Genomic DNA, 17,534 nt, shown 5'->3' with positions numbered 1-17,534 from the left:
ACTTGCCTGAGCTGAAAGGCAGACAAATTCATACCCCTGCTCTGAAGCAAGCAGAGCAGAAACTTGAATATGGATCCCTAATTTCTCATGGGGAACAGGTCCAAATTTTGCCAACTTTGTCTGTGTTTGGGAAGATTTTCATGGTATCTATTTTTGGATAATTCACTTCTAAGTATTTATGAGGTCTCAGACATCAGCTTGATAGCCCAGTAGGCAGGACTAATGAAGGAAAAATAGAATTTGAGTCTTTGCTTCAAGAATAATCATGATGTTGGACAAGACCAAGGAACAGCACACATGCTCACATGCTCTCACACTCTTACTCTTTCATTCTGACCAAAAAAAAATCCGTCTTTAATTCTGTTTCATTTTTTCCTTCAGAAACATTTCCCACAGAAGCTGACCAATTCTGGTGCATTTCCATATTACATTTCTCTCTTGCAGGTCTGCATTTTCTGATAAATCCCACTGTCCAAAAATTCTTGATGCAGCTTGTCCATCTCCCTGTGGAAATGCAAAATTGTCCCCAGCAGATCTTAATGGGCTCTGCCAGTTTGAAGTTATTCACTGCCATAAACTGCCTGGGAGAACCACACCATGGAACCACCAGATCCACTTGTTCTCTTTTCTTTACAATGCACGTGAACAGTTCCCTTCAGTGAGCTGTTTATGGACATTGCAAATCATGGCACAGATCAGCAACCAGAAGTTGTCTGAACCCTTCCTTCCAAGAGGCATGGCATTTCCTGCCTTTGGCAAATTTCATCTCCCTTGAGTTGCCCAAATGTCATTTAACTTCAGCCCCAGTAATATTTTCTACAATACTCTGATTAGCCTTAACATTTTTATCTACAAACTCTGTACCTTGCTATTAATGATCTGCAAAGGCAGGTGAGCCAAGATATTGATTGCCAGTCACAGTAATGAAGGGGCACCTTGCTATTAACCTCTTTCCAGGGAGAATTATCCGTTTATTTCCAGTCTTTTTATCTTATCTCTTAACCACTTTTTAATCCATGGCAGGACTTTATCTTTCACCATATGGTTACTAACTTTCCTTAATAGCCTCTTGCTAAGGACTTTATCATCAAAAGCCTTTTTAAAGTCTAAATAAATTGTATCCACTGGTTCATCTCAGCTCCTCATTTGACTATCTTCCAAGAAATCTCACGCATTTACAGAGATAAATTACAAAAGATGAGTTCAGTGGTCCATATAATAAATTCTTTATCAGGTCATGCATAAAGTCAGATTTCTGCTTTTACAGTTTTGCAGCTATCTTTTGTAAGGCTGGACTGTGGCATTTCTCTGTTTTTTGAAAATTCTTTTATTCTCCCCAGTTATAAAAATCCCCACAGCTTTTTATCTGTTTGGGTTTTTTTTAGGAGTAGAACTCATTCCTTGAAACAAGTAACCAATATATCAAATCTAGTTCAGCTGAAAGAAACGACAGACAAAAAATGCAATTAAACAAAGAAAAGATCATAAGGAAGCTATGTAAATGCAATATAAGCACAGATGTGTAAAGGTTTAAAAAATCTTCAGAAAGCTGCAGTTCTATGCAGTTCTCTAGTGAGGAATCCTCAAATAAGCGACAAGACATCCCTACTTAAAGCACAGTAAGTGCATGGATAGCTGTGTGAAGATTTACTACCAAGTATTATGCAGAGAATGACGAAGTTTAAACATTTATTGTCATCCAAGGGCTCAATCATTCATTACTGTTACATTTAGCAAATGAATTGCTGTTCAAACTGTGTATTCCTATCTGGTTTTCTCCAAAACACAAGTTCCCTATTTCAGAATTTATCCAAAACCATATTTCTATTCATCAGTCTTTTCTGTAAATAGCGAGCTACCTTTGTGACATAAATACAACACATCAATGCTAAGTCACACAGTGAACTAAGGTTTAGGAGCACTTCATTGCTAAAAGTGTGATATGTGAAGCCACATCAAAGTGTTGCTGTAAGGGCATTGCTGCAATAGTCTCCCAAATGAAAAAAGAAAAAAAGAACCTAATCCTTGATTACTTGGAGTCAGTGCCTTTCATAGAGAGCCTAGTGAACTATATCAGTGACTTGAAACATAATGCATTCCAGCTTTGTTGGACTGAAGTGGGAAAATACTGCAGAGAACCAACCGCATCACGTTCTGTGATCCAAGTGAAAACGTTTAAGGTCAGCTTAGTCTCAATTGGCCTCAACTGGAGGCTAAACACTGGGACCACACTGACCACTAGAATATATAGACCTTAATCTGTGAGGGATTCGTAGGTAATGAAGACTTTGAATTGAACTCAAAATCTAAGGGGATGCTGTGGGACAGCTGTGAGGGGCCTACAGCAGGTGTGTGGTTACAGAAAGGATATGTTTGCTAAATTCCATGTGGATTTATAGTATTTAATAATAATTTAAAATAAGTGAGTTACAAAAAAATCCATTTGGAAAGTGACAAAAATACCGAAATTATTGCATGGTATAACAGGCTGCAGCACCTTTGCTGAACTTAGAAAGAGGATACCAGGGGAACACTGTCCTCTTACCATGCTCTGGTCCTGTGGCAGTGATTACACAAAATCCCTTAGGTTTTACTCAGAAACTATCAGAAAATGCCTTTCGAGACAGAAATTCCAAAGACATGTATTTACACAGGTAAGGTCTTATCTCTATATGAGACTGATTTCTTTCCAAAGCAGAGCTATTTACCATTCTATGTAAATATAGGTATTTTTATCCTGTCTTATAAAGACTGATCTTAGCCTCCTGAGAGTAGGTCAGCATCCCTTAAATTTGGCCCCAAGTGACTAGAGCTGGTTAGAATGTCAGGTGTGCATTTCATCTGAAACAGATCTCTCCAATTGGAAGATCCTTCCAGGTCTGTGCTGTGGCATTGTTTTCTCATGCTTCATGGGAGAAACACCACTTAATGCATCATCATCATCCTCCTCATTACCTCCACCATCACCCTGGTACACTCTAAGTGGCTTTTATGCAATTCCTGATGCCTTCTGAAAACTGGAAGAACTGATGCAGTAGATTTCAGGATGCATTAGCATTCAGGATTTCTTTTTATTTCAGGAACTTTATTTCAACTCCTTGCAGCACGATTGGGAGTGAAGCAATGGGCCTGTTCTGGACTTGGCCCTGAAATGATTTTTAGTGTACTGCTGGTGTTAGATTTTTAGTAAAGATGATTCCCTAGAACAAGTATTTTTACCTGTCATTTTCCAGTCTTCCAACTAGTGGCTCCGCTTTTCTAATTTTTGAACAGAAATATAATATACTTTGGGATAGCCAAATAAGAATCTCCCCAAAATAAGCAGCCACCTCTGGAAATATCTTCAGTCTCTCTTCCATAGCCAGATTGTTTTCAGAATCCAGTGACCTCCCACAGACCATATCTGCTTATTTATTTAATTTAGGTTTCTCTTGGCTGTTTTATTTGTGTTACCTTTTTAGTAATTTTCTTCAGAATATTTAGTATGTTTAGTAGCAATTTTTATTTTTTGTGTTTGCAGTCTTTGCGTTTTCCAGCCTACTTTTCCTCTCATATCTTCCTTCTTTGCCATCCTGTTTATTTTCTTGCTTGTGCTTCCCATTTTTAACCTTGGGAATGCAAGTCTTTTTTGACTCTTTCACATTCTTAAGCCTCCATGCTGATTCTATGGATTTTAATTTCCGAGCTTCAAGCAGGGAGTTTCTAAGTTACTTCCTCTTTAAAAAAAAATCTGCTTCTTGAAGTTTAGTATCCCAGAGAGTATGGCTTCTTCATGTGTTTCTCTCCTGCAATGAAGCTGGAATTATTTACATGGTAACCATTTCTCAGGGGTTCAGACACAATTTTTAGTCCTTGACAGGACTATGTCAAATGTTGTTTACATTAGGATACAGAAAACTCTGTTCTCTATGCACTATTTCAGTGCAGCTTTCACTGAACTAATACGGATTTATTTTGGCTCTAGTCTTACTGCTTTCATACTCTTTTTCGTCTTCAGTACCACTTCAATGTCACTTCAGTTGCTCTTATTTTGAAGTCAGTACCTCACTCCAGCTATTATCCTTCACGATCCACACTGCTTCCATATCCGTGGGTCCGCATTTTGTGATTTCTCCCCTCCAAGCAGTGCCCACGCAAAGCGTTGCACACAGAGCTGCTCCCCCCTCTGCAGCCTGACTTGTCCTCCCTACACAGCTTACACGTAAAAAGTGTGGTGTGCCTCTGATAATTCTCATTCCCTTATGCTCAAACAACACTGTTTTTTCCTCTCTGTGATACAGTCCAGATCACCCATTTTCACACTCAGCTTTCTTAGGCTAGTTTATAGGCACTTGTGCTTTTATTTCCCAACTATAAGATGACCTAGATGAAAATTGTGATCTAGTTAGTTGAAAAGCCCTGTAAAGTCTTTTCAGCTCAATCGTAAAGCACTTCCCATGACACTGCACCTCACTTTTATTTACCATTCTGCTAGTGTAAAATGTCCTTAAAATAGAATTTTAAACTGGGTTTAATACTTCTTTATATTGTCAAATTAATTTGAGAAGGCATTTATGTAACTGACAGGTGGATACATAGATTTCTTTTTTTTTTGAGGAACCACTTCATTTTGTTGTCTGAAACATATTTGGAGTATATTTTAAACATTCTTTGCACCCAGACATAAAAGCACTGTCCTGATTCCCCTGGATATTTTCAAAGCTTACCATAACATACACATTTTACATTTGCTTATGTTTTTTTTCAGCTGTAACAGAAATAGTTTATTCTTGAGTTTGTCAAAACTAGCAAGAAATTACCACCTACCTTCCAAATCAGGGAACTTTTTATTTTTTCCAGTTGCTTCAGTTGTGACACAGTATTACACAGCAGTCCTGTACCAGAACGGCCTGCATGGACATTGAGAAACAAGCACAGTTGTTTTTCAGGATATCTGGCTAAGCCTTTACCCCCTTTTCCATCAGTGCCTGACATTTTGTTGGTCTTTCTCTTTTTGTCCTTATCACACTTTCTTTACCACGGCTACTTAACGGCCTTTTCTCTTTTGTGATGTTTATTGGATGCTGTTTTCCTGAGAGGTGAAAATCAAGCTCTTCTTTTTTCACTAATAATTTGAAGTAGTGATATAAGACTAACACTAAATGTGCTATATCTGTGCTGATGATGGCCTAGGAGTCTTGGTGGTCCAACCCTTTGATAGTGGTTTCTAAATCCATTTGTTACATTACTTAAGATGTTTTTAGCTGGTATCACTCAACTGCAAGTGTTAATATTCTGCTCCATCACATCTTTCAGAAGGCATTAATTGATTCAGCCTCACTGTAAAACTGTGACAAGGTTCCTTCACAGATGGGGGAGTTTAAATTTGTGGGAGTGTAACCATGACTAACTCAGACAGTAGGTCAGTGTCAGAGGCAGGATCTCTTGCTAAACCAGCCAGACTACAAGAAGATCAAGCCTCTATTTTTGTACATGGTATTCTGGGAAATGGCAATACAGATGAATTTTGGAGCTGGTGTTTACCTGTGGATGCATGTCTGCATTTCTGTATGTTAATAATTGCACGCTTCTCTGTGTGCTCACTACACACACACAGACAGTATAGATGAAAAGACTCCTTTCTTTGTGCTCTTTGCTCGCTTTCATCAGGAGTTGTCTCTGTTGCTGTTCCTCTGAGTGTTGTCAGGGAGGCAGTGCCCTCCTTGCTGCAAGATCTGCATAATGAGTTCAGATGAAGCTGAAGCTGGTGATGTTGTTCCCCTCTGCACTTCTCTTTAGGAGGAGGAATATATTCCATCCGTGCAAAGCGGTGACAGTACTGGCACTCCAGTTCTGGTATTGCTTCTATTCACATCTCAAAGGTTTTGTTTTAGTAAGGCACTCCAGCATGGAGGGAGAAGGAAAGCCCTCCTATTTAGATGCCAAGCAGGAGCCCAGTGCAGAACATGCTCACTGACTGGTGCAGCACAGCTCTTCCTCCCATCAGCCAAGACAACTGCTTTTCATGTCTGGATTCTGCATGCAACACCAATGTGTTCATGTTCTTGCTCTCTGTCTCAGTTCATTTCTTTCCTTGAGGGAGCACAGGACAAATCCTTTGATAACTTGTTTCCTGGTTAGAAGCCTTTACCTGCTTTCCCAGAGTGGTTCCCTGTGGCTGGGAACCCTTGTAGTCAGCTCTTCCAGCTGTTTGCCTAAATGGTCTTTAGGGAGACTAAAAGCAATGAACCAGGAATAGCAACATTTGAGTTCAGCCAGGTCCCATGGGAATTTAGTTATTAGTCACTGCACTGAATTGGCAAACATACCTTATACCTTATACCAGGTACCTGCCAAAGGCTGCATGCCACGAACCTTCACAAACAGCTGTCACTGGCGTGCTCCTTGCAGAAGTGGGGCACTGGGTGATATGTTTGCTCTAATTAATACTGGGCTCCATACCTTTACATACCAGTAGTACTTGCAATGTCTGGGTGAAAAACTTCTCAGATTTAAGTCTTAATAGTGATTTTAGCCATTTAGTGATCATGTGTCATTGTGTTCACTACAAGCATAAATCCTGTCTTGTAGAGAGCAGGGAAACTGATGAGGTTTGCCCATATTCTGGCATCATTACAAGGGGTTCTAAAAGAGAAAAATGGAGTTTGGTTAAAAAGGGGAAAAGAAACATGAATTTTAAAGGAAATGGAGAGAGCGGATCTCGGGATTGTATATATGAGTATTCAAGTTTTTTAAAGAAGGCTCTTTATTGACAAGACTTATAGCACACTTTGCTCATTTAAGGAAAGGTCAGTATAACCAGGTATTGGGTTTGCCCAAATCCACTTTTTTAATACTCCGTGTTTGGCAAAAGTTTAGGGTCATGTTTTCCATTTACATACTCAGAGTCATTAGTCTGTTTCTATTTAAAGTTAAATATAAGAGCTCATTTTTCATGCAGGCCTTAATCTCTATAAAGAATAACTTGCTGGCCACATACAAAAATGTTAAACATTGCTATCAAACATTAGCATTATTTTGCTATATCCTCAGGTGTTCTATTTGATTGAGACTGTAATCAGCTCTTGCAAGAACACTCCACATCCAGTTTTAGTCTTAGCACCACAGTGTACTTTGAGGTGTAAATCTGTCAGGTATCCAAGCACAGCAGGATACTTTGACAGTTTAAACCCAGTTCTCCCCAATCAGCCTTATGAATAATAAAAAGCAGAATGGCCTATTCCAGTTTTGTACATGTAAAAGGCAATGACTTAATCAACAGAAAGAACTGGAGGAGAAATTAGAACTGAACTCTGAGGAAAGGTAGTCTAATAGTTTCTTCTCTCCAGAAGAATATTCTAAAGCAAATAAATTAGCATTTTCCAAGACTTTTTATTGAAAAGAATTTCCAGCCTTACAGATTTCATTGCAGCATTGAATGAGAGGTGTTGGGTTCCTTTGCATCTTCTTGAAGAGCAAAAAGAATTTATAAATCAGACTTCTGGGAATTGTTATCTCACAGCTTCTTGTAACAAACACAACAATTTGTTTTAAAGGCTTTCACCAAAGATGTCATAAGTGGTAATCCCTGTGTTGTAAGTGGGTACTTAATGTGATTTAACTTAATGCTGATGATGCAAAGCTATTCTCCCCCAAAGCCCATTAAGAACATCCAATTTTCTGGTAGACTAACACTCCTGCTTACTATCGCAGAGATAAGTGACTGTTTAACCAGGGCAACATGTAATACTTTCAAACCAAGGCTACAAAACTGAGTGGCCACAAAACTGTTCTTTGTGAAAGTTCAGACTTTGAATGTAAATGTTACAAGCTGAGTTTTTTTTCTTTTTAGGAGTAGTTTGAATTTCTGTATGTACACACATGTACACACAGGCACTTTGCAGCATCTCAATGGTAGTACTGGTGAATATCATTATTTATTATATCAGTAGGCATGGTCTAGTAAGAAAAAGGCCAGTGCCAGCCATTTGTGTAAATTAAGTAAAGAAACCAATAAATAATGAGGTTTATTTCATGTCTCTCTAAAGTGCAGATAATTCTAACAGCTTATCCAAGATAATGCTTCTCATACCACTTGCTTTTTGTGGATTCTGTACACGCAGAATGGCACAAAAGGAATTGTCTCTGGCATCATTAACAAAATATGCTAACAGTAATATTTGAAAAGCTTCAGGATGCAAAGTAGAAGCAAAGGCAAACTTTTCAGGAGCTTAAGGCTGCTCACTTGGGTCTAATATAGACTTAGCACTTTGCAGGTCAGTGGCTCTGCTATTTGTCTCTGACCTAACAGATCTGGAGTTCTTCACATCAAAACCAAGTCTTGCTGAGCTGAGATCAAACGTGTTAAGGTAAGGATCTTGCCAGTGATTTATCGTGCCAGGGAGGGTGATCAGGCCATAAGGGGCCACTGCAAATGAAGCTGACATTCCAGCAATTTCTCATGTGTAGTTATAAGGTAATTTTCTCAGGCAGAGCTTTAAGTCAAAATAAGTTTGCTTATTGTATTTTTCTGTGTTGTCTATACTGTCCAAAATCCTAGAGGAGTATTTATTTATGCAGCACAGCTAATTTCTAAGCAAGAACTTATTCCTGGTGATGAACATTTAAAATGGCAGTTACCTACAAGGGAGATTAAATTCTTCCAAATGGCAGAACATATTTCCCATGTACAGATTAATAGCTCACACTGTTTTCTGTCACACATAAGGAGCACACAAGACTTGCAATGCACAAACAGTGCAAAACACAGGAGAACTACACAGAGTAATACGAGTCTTGTTTGTACAAACCCCTCCTCATTCCCACCATTTCAAATAAGCACTTGTGGAAGGGTTTCCAGGATCAAGTTCTTAATAGCCACAACTTCATTAAAGCCCAGTGACAGCCCAATAATTGATTATGTAAACAAATACTCCTCATCTCCACTCTTGATTTAGTGGATTTTTAAAAATCTTTCATTATTTCACTTTTTAAGGTGCAATAAGTGACATCAAGGATCATACTCCATAAAAACCACTATCATCCTTACCCAATTCATCCAGTGATGGTTTGTCTTTACAATTAGTGAAAATGGAAAGCACAGTTAATATTTTAGTCATCCTGGTTTCACAAGCAAAGTTTTCTGATGCAGTTAAAGAGAGTAAATGTTCTTCTCAAGAAATTAAAGAGTCCCACTGATGAAAGGATAAGTAAAGCTTGGGAGCTTAGTTTCTTAGGAATACATGAAATATTACCTGAGCTATGTTATTGCTCCTCTATTGTTCTACTAACAGCAGACAAATTCTTCATTAACTGAAAAAAGTAAAAATTACTTTGAGGAAAGCCTTTATGTGCTGCAACGAAAGTTTCTTCCCACAGGTTTAATAAGGCAGCCAAAAGGAGTAAAATGTTTGTGGTGGGTATAGTTCAACAGACAATACAATCTGAAGTTTCTTCTCTTTAGATTAATTTTCTTGAACAACCAGGCACAAAATAATCCCTTTAATGAGACTGAATTGAAATAACGGCTGCTGTATCAGCATGTGGCACAGTGAGAAACTAAAATAGAAAAGGGTATCATCACAGTTTGGCAGCCTGGGTTTTGTGCAGGAAATACTTGGGGGGGAGGAGGAAAGTAAGCATGCTACTGCATGTTGCTAAGACTTATTTAATCTTCTTAACTAATTACTCACACTTCCTAATTCAAAATCATACAAACAAAAATGTTTAGATAAGCTGGGAGTTTTTTCAAATGGGTACCCCCTACAGCTTAGAAAACAAACATGACAGGTTTCCCCTGTCTGATGTGCTGCCATTTGCAGAAGAACAGACCCAACTCCCAGAAAGACAGAAGACTAATTAAGACAGAAAGACAGGCAGGTCAAACATTTGGCGTGAGGGATGAGGGACATAGGGGAGAAAAAAATCATGTTACATTCCACTTTCACAGCAGACTGACGGGAGGCTTCAAGCCTTTCTCTGATTCCATTTGCTGCTCAGAGACCCTGGATTCCTCCGGTTTCTCCTCCCATCACACCCCTTTCCTAGCATGCCATTCCCTAAACCTCTTCTGTCTGTGAGCTGGCTCAGTGGGGGACTTGCCCTATCTGCCTTTAAGCACCTGAACATCCAGGTGAGCAGAACAGGGCAGCAGCCCCTGCAGACAATGCCTGCTCTGCCCTCTCCTCCCACCTCTCTGGGACTGAAAAGAGACTGAGCTCCTGCCACCATTAGGGCTCAATCATGGGAATCCTCGATCATGTCGGCCACACTGAAGCCTAAATTAATTTACACAGGCTGAAATTTACACAGAACCTTGATGTATTCACCTCTTTCAAACACTTGGCTTCTGATCAAAGGTCCACTGGTACGAAGCACTGGCTTTAATTTTAGTAGAGTTGACTCAGGCCTTGCTACTTGGGATTTACACCTAGAGAAGGCAAACACACTGGTCTTCTCATCAGACACCTACCCTTGGCACAGGACTGGGCTTGCATGAACAAAATTGTACCAGAGGTGGCTGCACTGCTGCACTGACAGTGAAACCACTCACTTGGGCATTTTATTTCCGATTCCACTTTTTTGATCCTACTGCTGTACTATGTTTGTAAAGGTTTAAAATTCTCCAACTTTCTCAGTACACTCACAAGTTTGCCCTCTAGATTTCTTGAGTGCAATTTCAAGCTTGAATTTATGAAGGAAAGCTGCATTTATGGTACACCACATCCAAAAACTATGACATTATTCAATCAGGCTCTGAAGTCCAAATGAGTTAAAAAAAATGAAGCAACCCACATTTTTTTTTCTTTCTTTTTCTAATTTTACAGTGGGGGGAGGGGGGATGTGAGTAAGGAGAGAGAAGGACAACCCAGCAACCAAAGAGGAAAAAGAAAAATCAACATGTTCTGGTTTTGTTTGGCCTTTCAGACCTCACAGGCTCTAGAGCATGTGTCAAGTTTCCAGTGAAACAGCTTTGTTTCCCAGTACAAACATCCCTCTGGAGGCTGTGGCCACTGATTCCTTTTCCTCAACTGGGGCTTGATTCAGCTCCCACTGAAACCAGCTGGATTTTTTCCTTTTGTTTTACCCTGGACCTCTTGGACCTCTTGTAGCTGAAAACCAGCTATGCCCATGGGAATTTGCTTGCCTGATTTAAATTTGGTGCAAAACTGTTCCTCTACAGTTTACTGTTACTCTCATACAATTGCAGTTCCCCCACAGCTGAAAGGCATCTCACTAAAGAACCCAAATCGGGGTAACTTCTGTGGATGATTCTGCTCTGGGATAATGAATGACAGGAGAACCACCTGTGCTGAGGTGCTGGGCCAGCCAGGCTGCCTTGGCTCGTGCAGGGCTATCCCTTGAAAGCAGCACAGCCACTGGCACTGCCCAGACAAGCTCATTCACGGCTCAGAAGCAGGATTCTGCACTCACAAGTGCTTGGGGAGGTTGGCCTTGAAGCCCATTACTCACCTTTTGTGAACTGACAGCAAGAAGCTGTGACTCTTGCTGGTCACTTGAACAATCCTCTTAAAAATAAAATTAAATGGCACTGCTGATCCATAGCTGGTCATTCAGCCAGCAGACTGCTGGCATTGGCTTTTGCTTTCCTAGTGCCTTCTTATAAACCAGGTTTTTGCTGATTCCATAGCCAGCTGTTGGTTTCCAGTCACTCCCAGGAGAGCCTCACAACACTCTCACAATGTGAGAGATTTGCTGTATCAAGACAGCCATAAAAGTGAAGGAAAACAAGGCCTGTGAAAATAAACAAGCTGCACCTCTGATTGGCAATCCCACTAGTTCATTCCCTTACAATCGTACTAATCATTAGGACTCTTGAAATGTTTCCCAAGGAGAGGAAATGAAGTTGCGGAGATGGGAAAGGATATGAAATTTCCTGACCAGACTGAGGCACAGGTGCCCAGTATCTGGGATGTTATGTAGTATTTACCAAGGGAAATGCTGCTGCTGGATTTTTTGCATGCCTCTAAAATTGTTGTCCGTCCCCCCTAAAAAAGAAGTGCCATTATGTACTTCCTAGTGCCTCCAGCTCTGAGAAGATGCTGAGGCCCAAGCAGCTGTGATTCTCTTATAAAGTACTTTGGCATCTGATGCCCCCTCCCCCATCCCAGCAGATTTAGTGCCAAAAGCTCTCTAAGGAAAAAGCCACATATGAAAAAAAGATCTTTGATGGAATGAAACTATAACCAGCTACTAAATCAATTGAGTTCGGAAATTCCCATTCCTTCCTCCATTCATCCAGAACCAAATCTCCTGTGGGAAGCCATTATTATTTGGATGTTAAAATCCTCTTCCTGTACCAAAAAACATTTCTAGGAGCTGCAGCAGCACAAAAACCTTGTTTATTAAATCCATGGGAAAATAACTCCACCTCCAAAGAGCTGAATGCTGGGCCACTGTCTGTGGACTGCCTGAAGTTCTGAGTTAAACAGCTGGGGAGCCTGAAGAAAATGTCTCATGACATCATCACTAAGCAATATCGAATTAAGAATGTAGATCATCATTTCACTCACACATCATTTGAGAACGTTTTCAAGAAAGGAAATGAAAAGTTACATTGTTGCCACCTGTGTTGATTACTCTTATGAATTTAGAGAGCCCAAAATATATATATTTTTTTTCCCTGTATGTTTTAAGGAAAGGCAATACAAAAAAGAGAGGCAGTGAGCATGCAGGAATTCCCAGTGAATGTAAAAATCAGTTCTATTTCCCAAATCCAGGGCTAGCCCTTGGCTCAACAGCAGAGGGAATTTGAAGTGCCATGAAACTAAAGCTCCTTCAACTAAGAGCTTCAAAGGAGGTCTTAGTTCTGTGCTTAATGAATTATATTTATACACACACTCATAAAGATAGTTGTTTAGTACTTCCCTGCTGGTAAATAGTGATGAAAACACAAAATATGTTTTCTCCCTGCTCTAAATTTTGCTATTGCTGCACTGCAGATCAGAATGTCCAGCCTGGGTTTGTACACATCCCTTCCTCTTTGAATATTTATCACTTCGATTACCTGCATGGTTAAAATGAACCATTTTAAGTTGCTAATTATTACTAAGCCAGCTGGGATGGATGGCTACTGAAACAAGAGATTGTAGGTGTTTATTTGCAAAGCTAAATTTGCTTTGTGTTATGATAAAAACATTTATTCTTGGCTTGATTCCAAAACTGATGAGCATCCAAAAGGCTATTGAACTCAGTGTGTAATGCTTGTGAAATGCAGGTCTTGTGCAAAATGCAATGTATGATTTTCTTCCAACTACATGTTAGGAGTTTCAAAGTAACTTGGAATTTTTACATGATAACTTTGGGCTTACTTTTCCTTTGTATACTTTTCGGTGTGATGAGGTATCTCCAAGGCTCTGAACAGTCACTTGACCTGAAGGATGAGTCAGATTGCTTTCTTGATCAGCCCTGTGGAACTCTGTCAACAGAGGCCATATATAATTAGCCACAGGCAGGATTTGAACCTAGCGAATACATGGTGGGACCATTATCTTGCAAAGTTCTAGTAAAAGATCTGTGAGAACGCGTGTGTATGAGCAAGAGGTTATTGTCAGTACCAGGAGGGATGTGACTGTTCTCTTTAGGAAAATCCATGCCCTTTCCATCTTTCATTTGGAAAGGAACTGAAATTGCCCAGAGATCTGTGTGATGAGGTCTGGTGAGAATGATGACACTCCAAGGGGCATCATGTTCACAGGAGCACCTGGGAGCTTCCACCCAGGCCTGTCACACTACACTGTTTGGGACAGCCCCTCCCACCCCCCCAACCTCACACACCCCAGCACCTGCACCCCCAGCTCCCCTGCTCTGTTGGTCCCTTTGGCATCACTGAGGAACAAACGTATTTGGTTTCCTGCTTCACCCACTGCACACCAGCCAGAGCCAGACTCCACTTACAGGAGGCCTTGGCTGCTTTGCCAGTTGGGTTTGTTCTTGGCCAAATCCCTGCACTGACAGGGACATCTCAGTACAGCAGCAAAGATGGCCTTTCATCTTCTTGCTCTGATGTTACTGCCATTACTGCCTCTACTGAAAGTAAATGGCAAACAAAATGTTTGTGTATTCCAAGATTTTTCAAGTGCTCCCTTCTTCCCTTTGCCTTTTGGCACAATGCTATTGATAGCACCCAACAGGTCGGGTTATTTAACTACCACAATACCACATAGCAAATGCATGACACACTACAGACTTTTTCTTCTCCCTACTGCATATCACAAAAGGTAACACTAGGACTCAAACAAAAACAAATTACCTCAGTAACTCCTGGAAAACTCAAGTGGTTAATCAGTTACCTTTTATTTACATATATATGCTTAATGCTGAATTAAGTTGTAAAAACCAAAGGCTGATTTATAGCCCCAGTCAGCCTTAATTAACATTGATTCCAGGGGAATAGTAAATGTGAATAGCCTTCACAATTGAGGTTGAACAATGAACTCACTGGGTGTTGTCCAATTTGTAGCATGATTTACATGGAAGCAAGCCCTTCTTTTTCTAAGGTTACCCCTTTTTTATCTGGTGTTTAGGATGGGTTATATATAATCCATAGATAGGAACATTCGCTGTCAAATATTCTCCCTGATTTAGAGTTAGCCTTTACCATGATCACTATAAATAAGGGAGAAAAAAACCCAATTTGAGGCTTTGCAGGGATTCCTTTTTCTTGCAATGTGTCATCGCTTCTCCATTTCATGGCATTTTTACGAAGTGGCCATAATGAAAGTCAGATTAAATGTACAGGATATATACATTTAATCAACAGCCATTGGAGTCAGTAGTGCTGGAAGAGTTATAAAAGCCCCTGTGAATGCAAATTTATTGCAAAAGAATCTGCGTCTCGGTGGTAGGAATATCTGCTGAATGGTACTACCTGACACAGAACACCTAAAACTTTCAAAAGTGAATTATTTAAGTGTAAGGCTTTGCTTGTAAAGCCGCCAGCTGCTGGATTTCAAGACTTGAAACTATTCCAAAACATGGAACTAGGTACTTTATTTGTGCACTAGAGTAAATACTCTGATTTTACTGCCAATTTAAATGTGCTCAGTTTACAGTAATGAGCTTGTATAGGCAATACCTTGTTTATAGAAAGTGGAACAAGAAGAAACTAACATTAACCATTAACAGTAGCAATTTCTCTTGCTTTCAGCTCTAACTTTATGCCAAATAGATCCTTCCCATGTCCTATCTGAAATATTTACTATTACTGTTCTTTTTCTAAGTCAGTGGGATAAATGGAGCATTCAATAAAATCATACAGCTTTTCCTTCCAGTCAGCTTGAATTGCAGCAGTCTTTTGTAATTCCACAGCACTGTTTCTCATTCCTATGGTGAAATGTATTTCAAGAACAAATACATGTCCCATGTACTAGCAAATCTGATGATAGGTGTTAATCCCAACAGAATGGAGTTAAATTTTTTTAATCTATTTAAAAAAGAACAGACCACTTCTCTAAAGGAAGTGTACTGAATTGTCACTGCCACGATTTCTCAGGTTCTTGTACTCAACCAAACTGCTTTATTCTTTCAATGCAGCTCACACAAGAAGCCTATGTGTTTATGTACATCCTGTCACCTTAAACAAACATGCTTACATCTTCTCTGGCCATCTGCTCCTGAAGCTGGAAGCTTTTCTCCCTTCCCCTCCCTCCTCAGCACCCCCCGACACACTCACTGGCTGCAGAGTTAACTCTGAGAAAACTCAGTGGAAAGCATGAAGTAAATTCCTTCCACACAGGTCACAGACCTCAGTGTTTCTTTGCTTCACTTATAGTCCAAAAGTAACAATGATACACCAGAGGATTTCAGCTTATGGCATTGGTCACTAGAGATTGTACTGGTGATTCTTTCACTATCTCATTTTGGGTTAGCTCCAGAATGTCCTAACAGTACATTGGGAGCAGTACTTGGTTTTGCTGAACACTGTCATCACTGAGCTGGAAGACACCAGCACAGTCTGAGACACTCACAGTCCTAGCACACCAACAGTTTCAGGATAAATAGGGCATGCAAGGAAAGCAGTGGTAGTGGTGTGCTAGGTCCTGAGTTCAGCAACCTTTGAAAACCTAAACAGAAGGAGCAAGGAGGAGTAAAGAAAGGACAGACTCTGGAATGGATGGAGGGACACAGAGCAGAGGTTGAAGTTTGAGGCGTAGGGAAGATGAGGAAGCACAACAGAAACACATCCGTATTAGCAAAGCACATGGAATTGTTGGTTCCTGTGTAGAGTTCTGTCAGCAGGGCCTTTCCCAGGTTCCTGCCACACATGGCCACAGTGAGCTGGACACGAGTGAGCTCTGGAGCAGCAGCTGTGACACTGCAGCTACTGTGGCACCGAGCCTGAGCTAACAAGCCCTGCTGAGAGGAACACAGCTACAGGACTTCCATTTGGCTTGGAGAATAGGTTTGAGCAAGCTCATGTCTAGTAACTGAAAATTCTACAGATGAATTTTTGCCTTCATGCGTATAAAGATGGGCCAGTTTCTCTCACCTGTGTATCTCTGATTGGAACTGAGGCTCCTCAAGCTTTCAAAGGTCCCTGTCTTTATAAACCCAGCCTTGTATGCAAAAAGACCAAACCAGGTGGTGAACATTCCTTCTGCCTTCGTGTGAACTCCTGCTTTCAGTGGAGTCAGGGGGAAAATTCCTGTGTATTCCAATGAGGCCAGGACATCATCTTACACATTTAAACTTCTATTTCATGGAATCCAATAAAAATACATTGATATCTGGACTCCACAAATCTTGCCTGGATTTTTTGAACACTTTATTGTTAGAAAGATCTAAAAGACATAGAGTCTGAGTACCTAGGAAACTTTTGCTCAGTCATTTTCATGTAGTGACTTCTTTAATACCTGTTAATAAATAATTGCATCCTGTTCTTAAAAGTCATTCAGCAGAAAATAACGGACATATATGCAGCTACCAGAAAAAACCTACTTTAAATAAACTCATTTGTCATTACCTTTCTCAAGACAGCTATTGTCAGCACCATTACCATTTAAATTTGTTTTGCCCCTGACAATTAAAATATCAACACTGAGAGAATGTAACAATTTCCATTGTTCTTAGCAGATAAGCAAGTTAGTTTTGTGCTGCAAGCTGTCACTGTAGCCATAATTAACTGACTGTGTATTGAAGAACTGTGATGTTTGAGATTATTCAGCCTTGACTGGGATGTATCAGTGACTAAATGTTTACTTACTGAACTGAGTGATTACTCCAAATCCTTGTCTTGTCTCCAGCAGTTTCAAGGCTTTTTCTCTGATACAGCTATTTCTTTTTTTAGTTTATTTGTTACAGTTTTTGAACCAAATTTGAACATCAACCAATGTTTAGACTTTGATGCTGCTTCTATAATGACACTGCTATAGAATACAGAAAGACATCAGGGGCTGACCTCAGTCTGAACTCTTGAAAACTGTAATTTTCACGCACAAAAATAAGTTTCAGTTCTTTTGTATTAGAATCTGCAGCTTTTCTCATGAGTTTGTTGTTATATACATTTCTGTTCGTTCATTCAAGAGACCTGATGA

At 40.0% G+C, this 17,534-nt stretch overlaps 1 protein-coding gene across 3 annotated transcripts in view; it reads left to right on the top strand.

The window, feature by feature from the left end:
* The window catches only part of ALDH1A2 (aldehyde dehydrogenase 1 family member A2), a 56,591-nt gene that overhangs the window by 7,848 nt on the left and 31,209 nt on the right, over positions 1–17,534 (top strand). The gene's annotated exons all lie outside the window — the stretch shown is intronic.

The sequence above is a fragment of the Anomalospiza imberbis genome, chromosome 13, assembly GCF_031753505.1.
Source record: "Anomalospiza imberbis isolate Cuckoo-Finch-1a 21T00152 chromosome 13, ASM3175350v1, whole genome shotgun sequence".
NCBI classification, from domain to species: Eukaryota; Metazoa; Chordata; class Aves; order Passeriformes; family Viduidae; genus Anomalospiza; species Anomalospiza imberbis.
This window is presented reverse-complemented; position numbering and strand designations above follow the sequence as displayed.